At 37.4% G+C, this 8,909-nt stretch overlaps 1 long non-coding RNA gene across 1 annotated transcript in view; it reads left to right on the top strand.

The window, feature by feature from the left end:
* The first annotated feature begins 346 nt into the window (after positions 1–346).
* The window catches only part of LOC130579608 (uncharacterized), a 192,587-nt gene continuing 184,024 nt past the window's right edge, over positions 347–8,909 (top strand). Inside the window, exon 1 of the long non-coding RNA XR_008966023.1 lies at positions 347–429. This is a non-coding gene — a long non-coding RNA (uncharacterized LOC130579608). The remainder of the gene's footprint in view (positions 430–8,909) is intronic.

The following is an 8,909-nucleotide window of genomic DNA, read 5'->3' as shown; positions in this document are numbered from 1 at the left end:
GTGCCTCTTGGCATTCTGGAAGGCAAATGCTTTTGCATGAACTGCTCTCTAAAGTTTATATTTAGAGGTTGACTAAAACTGTTTCCTTTTGCCTTCAGCCCCACTATCGTTCACGCCAATTAGGCTCACTGACTAATGTTGATTATGTAATCATTAGTGCCATTCCATTGTTGTCAAATTCCCCTAAAACAAGATATGTGAGTTATTAATCTTGAGTTATTTTCCAATTCACTTTCCAGATGTTGTGCAACAGCTCTGCTGCTCTGTGATGCTCCAGAAAGCTGAAAACCTGAGATTTGCTGGGCTGACTCACACCTGAGATTTGCTGTGCTGATTCACGTGACCTGTGGTCGGTATCTATCAACAAAGACCAGTTGCCACTTAGTGTGGAGGAAACCCAGAGCACTCAAAAAGAAATGCTTCTCAGAGGTAAGACAGCTTACTTTTAAAAAAATTATTCTCTCTAGAGTGATGAATTCTGACTGTTTGAAACTGTGCAGTTGTGGTGTATTTGTCCAAGGAAAGCAGCAAAAGGTAAAGGGGAAAACGGAAGCAGCTCTTTAGCCTTGAGTTTTGAATTTTTCCTCTAAGGTTTATATAAGCTTTCAAATCAAGATTTTGCTGCAGTTAGGGTACCTGTTTCTTGTTGCTAAAGAATTTACATGGGGTTCCTCCTCTTACATTCAGAAAATGGAAAAATAATACCTGAAAACTTAAAGACTGCTGATGCSCCTTCTAATCTGCTCCAGAAGGCCAATTAGCAAATTAATGTACATTCTTGTGCTGTACTCTGCCTATTTTATGAAGTTAGCCTCTTCCACATCCTGGTGTGATAAAGTGGGGAGGGAGGCAGTACACTGCATTTTTACCAGCTGCCTGTTGGGAAGCAGACTGGAAATGAACTCTGAGCAATGTGTACCTAAGCCTGACTTAAAGAGCTTCCACAGGGAAATCTGAGCACAGGTTTTGTTGTGGACACTTTGGGGATGACTTTTATTGCTGCTGCTGTGCAAAGKCCTTGTTACAGCCATTTATATTAAGCTGCACCCTGGGGTGATCAGTCTTGTGTCGATGGGCCGGAGGGAGGTGATGGGGGTACATGGCTGCTGTAAAAAGGCTGCGTTTGGAGGAAATATCATGGCTTGGATTTGACCTCTGCAGCAAATGAGCTGTGGAAATCTTTGGAGCTCTCACCCAGAAAAGCAGAAAGCATGCATTTTCCTCATCAAATGGCCTTCAACTGTTTAACTTATTTTCCTGTTGCTACAAGGGCAAAAGCCTTTCTATATCTTTGCCTCTCGATCTTGTCTTTTATTATTTCTGGATAGTTTTAGMTGAGGCAAGACACACTTGTCATGCTTGGCTTTATAATTTTCTTCCTGAGTGTGATTATAGTGAAAAATATGAGACAAAGRAGTAGGAGGGGAGAGAAAAGCTTTGAAATTGTGCATGTGGGCTGTAGCTGGCACCCCTAGGTGAGTTAATTAGCATGGTGGAGCCTGCCTGCCCAGGCTATTAGTACTCAGAACTGTGGTRTTGGTGCTTTGAAAATGCTCTTGAAATGAAGACTGCTCACAGAGCTGGAAGGTGATATTTTGTGTTCTTGTCTATACATTTTGCTGCAATTTCATACTTCCAGGAGACTGCTAACAGTGTYATATGAGTTTATGCTGTTGCTGTGATTTATTTTTTTGAAACGTCTTAAAAGCTACAAGCAAAAGCCTGAGAAGTTAGGAAGTTGAAATAAAGAAGGGATTATATTTGCTTCAATCGGGATTGAAATGTGAATGTTATTGTTTGGGTTTTTTTTGAGAAAATACCCTTGTTGCAACTCACACTTTCTCTGTTAGACATCTCRGTCAATTTTTAGAAGCTGCAGTCTTTACTGATCAACTTCTGGTACTTTTTGAAGACTGATCAGTAACCAACCATTCCTCTCAAACAGTGGTGCAGTGGACACAGGGCCAAAGGCTCTGTCTGACAGTTTCTGTCTCATAGGTCTGTAATGGTTACAGATGAGTGTTTGCCTCTCTGTTGTAGGACACCCTCTCCCACAGTAAAASCAGCAAAAATAGCACATAATTGACGTGGTAACAGCACATTGGTTTGTGTGTTGGAACACCCTCCATCAGCAAAAGCTACACATGGCTGTGATGCTGAAAGCTTTTCCCCTTCCTCACTGAGCAGCATAAAGTAGAGAAAAAAATAAAATAAGTCCCCAGGTATCAGATGCCAAAGTCACTTAAACCTGTAATTTAGATGATCTGGCAAAGATTTCAAATTCTGTGAAAGTTTTTTGGGATCTGTCTGTGATATCAGCTTTTGCCAAAATCTCTGTGATAGYTGCAGAGAAAACAGACTAGTTATTGGGTTTTCTTCCTTAGATTATCTATTAGGATGCTTAACCACTTGCTTTATATGCCGTGGTTCTTCATTTAACCAGATGAAATYTAGTATCAGATTCAGTTATTTGTCTGAATCTCATTTATTTCTTGCTGTTAGACCAGGAAAATAGGTTCTTATGCTTTATTAATAAAGAGTCAACATCTTCATCCATAATTCTGTTCTCTCCATGCCTCTTTGTGTATGGATTTGTAATGTAATGTTGAATCAAAGTGCAGAGTCTATAATACAAATTCAACTGAATCTGTCCATTTTGGGTCAGTATGTTGGAAAAAATATACTCATTTATGGTCAATACCAATACCTGTGTCAAAGGAAAGCAAAAAGACTTTAATTTGGGGAGAGTGATAASATAGGTATGATGTGGAAAATAATGAAAATAATGAAGGGAAAGAATAATAATAATGAAAAACAAAGTATTGTGAGCTCTAAGAACTTCTAAAAAAGCAAAAATTCTACCCTCTGTTCTTTAGCTAACTTCTGATACAGACTTTAAGAATTTACATAGAAACAGAAAGCATTATCTGCTAATATTCAGGCAGTCAGATAGTCAAGTATTTTGTCCTTTTGAAGGAATTTAAAATGCTAATGAATGATTAGGCTTTACTAACAAGCTGCCTAATTTCACTTGCAATGATTTAACAAAAGTGTTTTCCATCTGGGAGAGCCGAGAAACAAACAACTCAATTTTTGCCAACAGATTTTTTAATTTATTGTTCTTTCTGAGGTTGCATTATGATAGAGCCATGTAAAGGGAGTTATTTGCTGTTTCTGGTCCCTGTCAGAAAAATACACATGGGTAATCTTGTTAGAAGAGGAAAAATTTATCCAGAAGACTTATGTCAACACATTCTCTACAGCTTTTTTTTTTTTTATTTTTTTTTTAAAAGCAAAGATTGAGTATCATATTTTTCAAAGTGAAGAACCAAACACTTCTCTAAGATGGGATATTCAAATCTTTGAGGCTTATTTCTAGAGCACCAGTTAGGGAATTCTGGGGCCATGTTGCAGAACTCCAATAAATGCATTATATTATGTAGAAAAATCTAAAGGGAAAGACATTATGAATTTTGTATAAAAAATACTAAATAACAAAAAAATGCATTTATAATATATTTTTGTAGTTTCTTAGGGCACTTTATTCTCATAGTGCAATACAATAATCTTTTGGGTTATGGCATCTGTAAGAACCACACAGAAAGTATGCATTTTTTGGCATTCAGAGTGGATATTATTTAATGACAATGCTGTGTGATATTGGCTGGCACTTTCATCACGTCCTTAAAAGCTCTATTTATTCCTTCTTCACTCCTTTCCCCTCTGTTTCAAATAACTTATTTCACTTAATTTCCCTTAGAGTTCTAAAACTTGCCCTTTTGAAGTGAGGGATAATGGAGATGTGAACAAATATTTAATTCTCTTTGGTCTGGTGCAAATGCAAAGTATTTATCTTTAGGTTTTTTCCTTTTTTAAGTCTAAGAACTTGACATAGAATAAAATTGTATAGTGCAGGCATCCTAGGTAAAAACATGAATATTTTTCCACCAGTATCTCTGTTAACTAGTGATATTTTCATCCCATTTGCATAAACAAGATTCTCTGCCTTGTGTACTCTAATAATGTACTGAATGCGTGCTGTCGAGCCAGCAAGGGATCACAATGTGCATACAACCATTTACATGGCAAATTCCTCTAATTCTGACTGTGGCTGTGCATGCATTTGGAGCTGTGGATGTCCTTGGAACAGTCAGTTTAATCTGCACTTTGCAGCATCCACCCCTCAGCCTTGAAAACACACTGAGAACAACAGCAGAATTTGTTCTTTGTATGAATTTGCTTAATAAGAATAAATGGTGCCAGCTCCAATGGCAAAATGTTCAGGTGAGAAAAGTGTTTCCATGTCACATCATTGTGGTGAGTATCACTTGTAAAATAAAGGAAGGGACTTTTATCACARTTGGATTGTTATTATAGACATATTACAGATTTAGTTTTTATTGGTTGTAGAATTGTTATGCCTATTTGCTGCTTACACTGGCAGGTCTTCTAAGTTTTCCTAAGTAAAAGTTTAAAATTACAATATTAGAGGCCCGTAGTGCTGCTGCTAATGTAGGGAGCTATGAAATTAAAATATTTATGGTCAATTAATTCCTATTGACTTCAGTATACCTAAGATCAGACAAYAAATTCCTCCTTTCTCACTGTTTTCTTAGCCTTATTGAACTGGAGTAATGACATACAGACACTCTCTCCCCATTTTATTTCTCTCCTTTGAGATCTTAAAAGGAAATGGTGAAGTAAAAAATGAGGTGTTGGGAAAGAAAAAAGGTTCTTCTYTCAGGCAGTAAGTGAGCTGCAGTAACTTTGGTCTTGGAGCCTTGTTCTGCACTGCAGGGTAGAGTGACTGAGCTCTGGATCATGTGCTCATGTGAGGTTTATGTTCTGATTTTCTACTTTCCTGTGCCAGAGAGCAAAATCCTAGAATGTTCACATCACTTGCCAGACTGATTGAACCTCACCAAAGTTAAATCAAATGCAAAGATAAATATTCCTAAACATAAATTATGATAAAGTTATTTTGTGGTAATTTATTGATTGAGCAGGTCTTACATTTATTTGTTTTTATTTTATACAAGTGTATTAGATTCCTTTTTATGTTTTTCACCCAGTTTAAGGATTGGTTTATTTTGGTAATGTAAAAATTTAACTCATATTAGTAAATGGTGAAATGAAAAAGCTCAACATTAAAGAAAATGTTCCTTTAAAGGATTTCCTTTAAAGATTTTATGTGCTGGATTAAGTTAATGCTGTTTTCATTAGAAATTTTCATTGAGTCCCATCTGTTTGAATATACAGCAATGATGAATTATTAATGTGCAGTGCTGTAAGAGAATAGTCATTTACTGACAGAAAACAGCATTTGGTTTGATACAGGAAATTAAATCACTTTATGCTTGTGAGGCTTGTTAATTATATCTGAAGTAAAGGATTTTAATTGATCTCAGTACTTGCTGTGCAAAATAATTTTCTTCACTTGAATGTGAAAGAATGCATAACTATTTCTGTTYTGGTTTTATCTTTAATATTGGTTTAAGCTGCTAAAGAAAAAGCCCAAACAGTAGTTTTCAACAGCTAGTAACAGTTAGGTACGAATCTAATTTACCRTCTACTCAACTTTTCAGTAAATGGAAAACGAATAAACAAACACAATTCTTATCTTCAATGTATTGGCTTGTGTAAGATGGTTGTTCAATAATCTTTAGGTGGCCTTCATAAAAAACCCCTTGTAGTGTCTGTGTAAGATTTGGGCCATGGGTTTCTCAGCCATGGGCAGCAGGGACCAAACCTCTCTGAGCACCAGGGATGCTGCTGAGGGTGTGGGTGTGTGCTAAAGGCAGCAGTGGCTGGGAGGGGACAGTCCCTGCCTTGTGCAGTGCCAGTCCCTGGACTCCTGATGGCCTCTGCTGGCAGGGCAGCAGCAGGGCTCATGTAAAACTGCCTTGTTTTTATGAAGTTGTTTTTATTAAACCTTTGTAARGACATGCTTGCCAGAGTTTTGTTTCAAATGATAGCAACATGATAATTAAGACAAGAGYTGTGACATTGACTTTTAAAGTAATAAGTTTAAAATAACAACAACAACAAAAATCTACTAATGATTTCTGTTGCRATAACGTTTAGTTTATCAAAGCTATGAAGAAATTCTACAAACCTCTTGTTTTTGAAACTAAAGGAGCATCACAAAAGGAGAAATCTTGTTTATTATAATTACAAAACCAGATCCCATGAGTAGCAGATGTTTTGAGAAAGCTGAAAAATTAAGTTAAGTTTTAATGAGAGTCATTGTTCTGGTTAAATAATGCATACCTCCAGCTACAGTGATGCTGCATTTAGAGATTCTAGTTCCAGTCTTGAAAACAATTAAAATGTCTTTTTGTCACCAATTTAAGTAATGCTTGAAAATTAAGAATTTTAAGTGTCTTCCCTGAAGCAAAAAACACGATAACAATAACAAAGGCACATTCCCTGTTGTACTCTGTGAGCTGCATTTTGCAGCAACAGCTTTTTGAAAAGAGCTCACCTTCACCAACCTGAATTGCTGAAATCTGGAAGTGAAGGATGTTCTTTGGAACAGGAAAAATGCAAAGACCTAAGCATCTCAAAGAATTGCTGCACAATGTATGCAATTCAAACAGGAATCTTTCATACAGTATTTTATGTTCCAAGTTTGTTTTATTGACCACAGTTCCATTTGTACCTCATCTTCCAATCAACTCTTCCCTTTAGTTTCAACGCGGATTACAAAATATGCCAGAAAATTAATTCCTGTAGGATTGGTTTAGAGTGAATTCTGGATTCCTGKAAATCTCTTTTGAAGAAGCTGGAAAAAGGGCTGTGAGCTGGGTGGATGTGYAGGGAGTGTGGTGCACAGGGACTTCTGCCTCCCCTTTAGGCATGGYCCCTTCTGCCCTATCCCAATCTTGTTCTTTTGTCTTCCTTCAAATCTCAGCCCTGGCTGTGCTTTACCTGACAAGCCCMAGGCTTCTCAGTCTCCTTGTATCACTCCAGTACTTCTTTTGCTGCAGTTCCCCTTTTTGGGACACCTCTTTGTCACGGAGAGATTTCTCCCCTTGTCCTGACTCAGGAGAGAGATCTTGATCTTTGTGCAGATACCTGAGGGGAAATCATCATTCCCAAACCACCTCTGCAAAGCGAGCCTGGTCCTCCACAGGCAAAGGCTTGTCCAGCACAGGGCAAATGTTTGTCATCTTCTAAGAGCACCCAGGCACAATGGATACCGAGTCTTACAGTAATCTGTATGCATTGAATCTTTTCAAATGAAAAACTTTTCTTTTTTTTTTTTTTTTTTTTTTAGCAAAACCATACAATTAGTCTCCAAAAGAGCCAAACGTGTATGCAAATATCCAATAAAGCCATGGATGTATCAGGCGGCCTTAATTATGGGCAAATTTGCAAGCTTTACTTCAGCACACTACATTAATTCAGATTGCAGATTTATGCAGAACAAGTGGAGAAATAATTTAGCATTTTTGTTGGAAGTTATGTTTTAAAATCACAGAATCACAGGATAGATAGTCTGAGTTGGAAGGAGCTCAGAAGAGCCATCAAATGCCAGCTGGGAAGGGAATGACCCATAGAGGGATGGAACMCACAACCTCAGTGTTATCAGTGCCATGCTCTGATGAGCTGAGCTAATCCCAGGGTCACAATACTTTMATAAGTGCAGTTATACCTTTAAATGATCACTAAGTTTGCTGTAAGTGACAGGTGAAAATGGGATGTGTATCTAAGTACAGTCTTTGCTTAGAGYTGTGYCTGAAGTTAAAAGTAGTTATCAGAYTATGTTGTATATRTACAATATTTAAATCTTTCCAGCATAGGCATGCAATGTCACTGTGCYCTGTTGCATTGTGTGTACTCATTTCCTCAGATTGCTCTGCTCTTTCCTTTGCAGTCTTCATTATCTATTGCAGAAGTCTTGATAGAAAATGAAGCAGCATAATAAAGATCATCTTTTTTGATTGCAGTTAATCATAAGCTAGAAATGCAGAACTTCTTAATTAGCTGGTAAAGCCAGCGATTCTTCAGGGACAGAGCAGTTAATTTCCTTTCTTTGTATTTTGTAAGCATATCRCTATTAATCATAGAGATCATGAGCTCAACATCCCTGAAAATGTGGTAGTTAAGTAAATGCAACTGACTTATGATGCACCTCATAAGAAATCTTGGGAGAGCTGCATATTTTGCTTTGCCTGAGAAGCTGTGGGCATGCTCTGAATATGCTGTTGAAATACTRCAGAGTCTTAGAGCCATCAGACCATCCTAGGATTTGGAATAAATAGCGAACCGATTGTCATACTTCACAATGAGTTTTTATTTATTAATTACTCTGTCTTAATATCTATTTTAACATTTTACTCGTGACTTTGTTGCTGCTGAAATATTCTATCCTCGTTGCTGGTTGTGGATGTAGCTGGGGGATCCTAGGCCAGCTCATGTCCAAATGTTTGATTCTKGTCTAGAATGAGTACAGAGAATTTTGGTACTGGACTGGCACTGCAGGTAGTGGGTTTTTTGATTAAAAAGCTCCCAAACAGTGGTCATGTTTGTGTGTGTGGACATAAGGGAGTTATGTAACTCAGAACTTTGCAAGYCTGAAGCATCCTGATATCAGATTCAGTAATCCAAGTGATAGATGTAACAGTTTGCATGCCAATTATTTTTATGACCTTATATGCCTGCCTTAATWCTTCCCTTTGCACTGTTGTGCTCTGGATTAATTCATCAGTGTAATGGTGTGACTGAAAAGGTCACAGAAGAGTAGTGTGAGTGCTGAAGGTCTCAGCTGCATCACAGCTCATAGTTTATGAGTACTTGTAAGAAAAGAAAGGCAGAAAATATGACAGATGAGACTTTTCTAAATGAAAATAGGAAACAAAGTAGTTTTTCCAGCACAAGYACTTATTTCAGACCTTGACAATGTA

This window comes from Malurus melanocephalus, unplaced genomic scaffold (genome assembly GCF_030028575.1).
Source record: "Malurus melanocephalus ecotype Western Australia unplaced genomic scaffold, MMel_1.1 scaffold_281, whole genome shotgun sequence".
Classification (NCBI taxonomy): Eukaryota; Metazoa; Chordata; class Aves; order Passeriformes; family Maluridae; genus Malurus; species Malurus melanocephalus.
The sequence above is the reverse complement of the archived record's forward strand: the minus strand, read 5'-3'. Positions and strand labels throughout refer to the sequence as shown.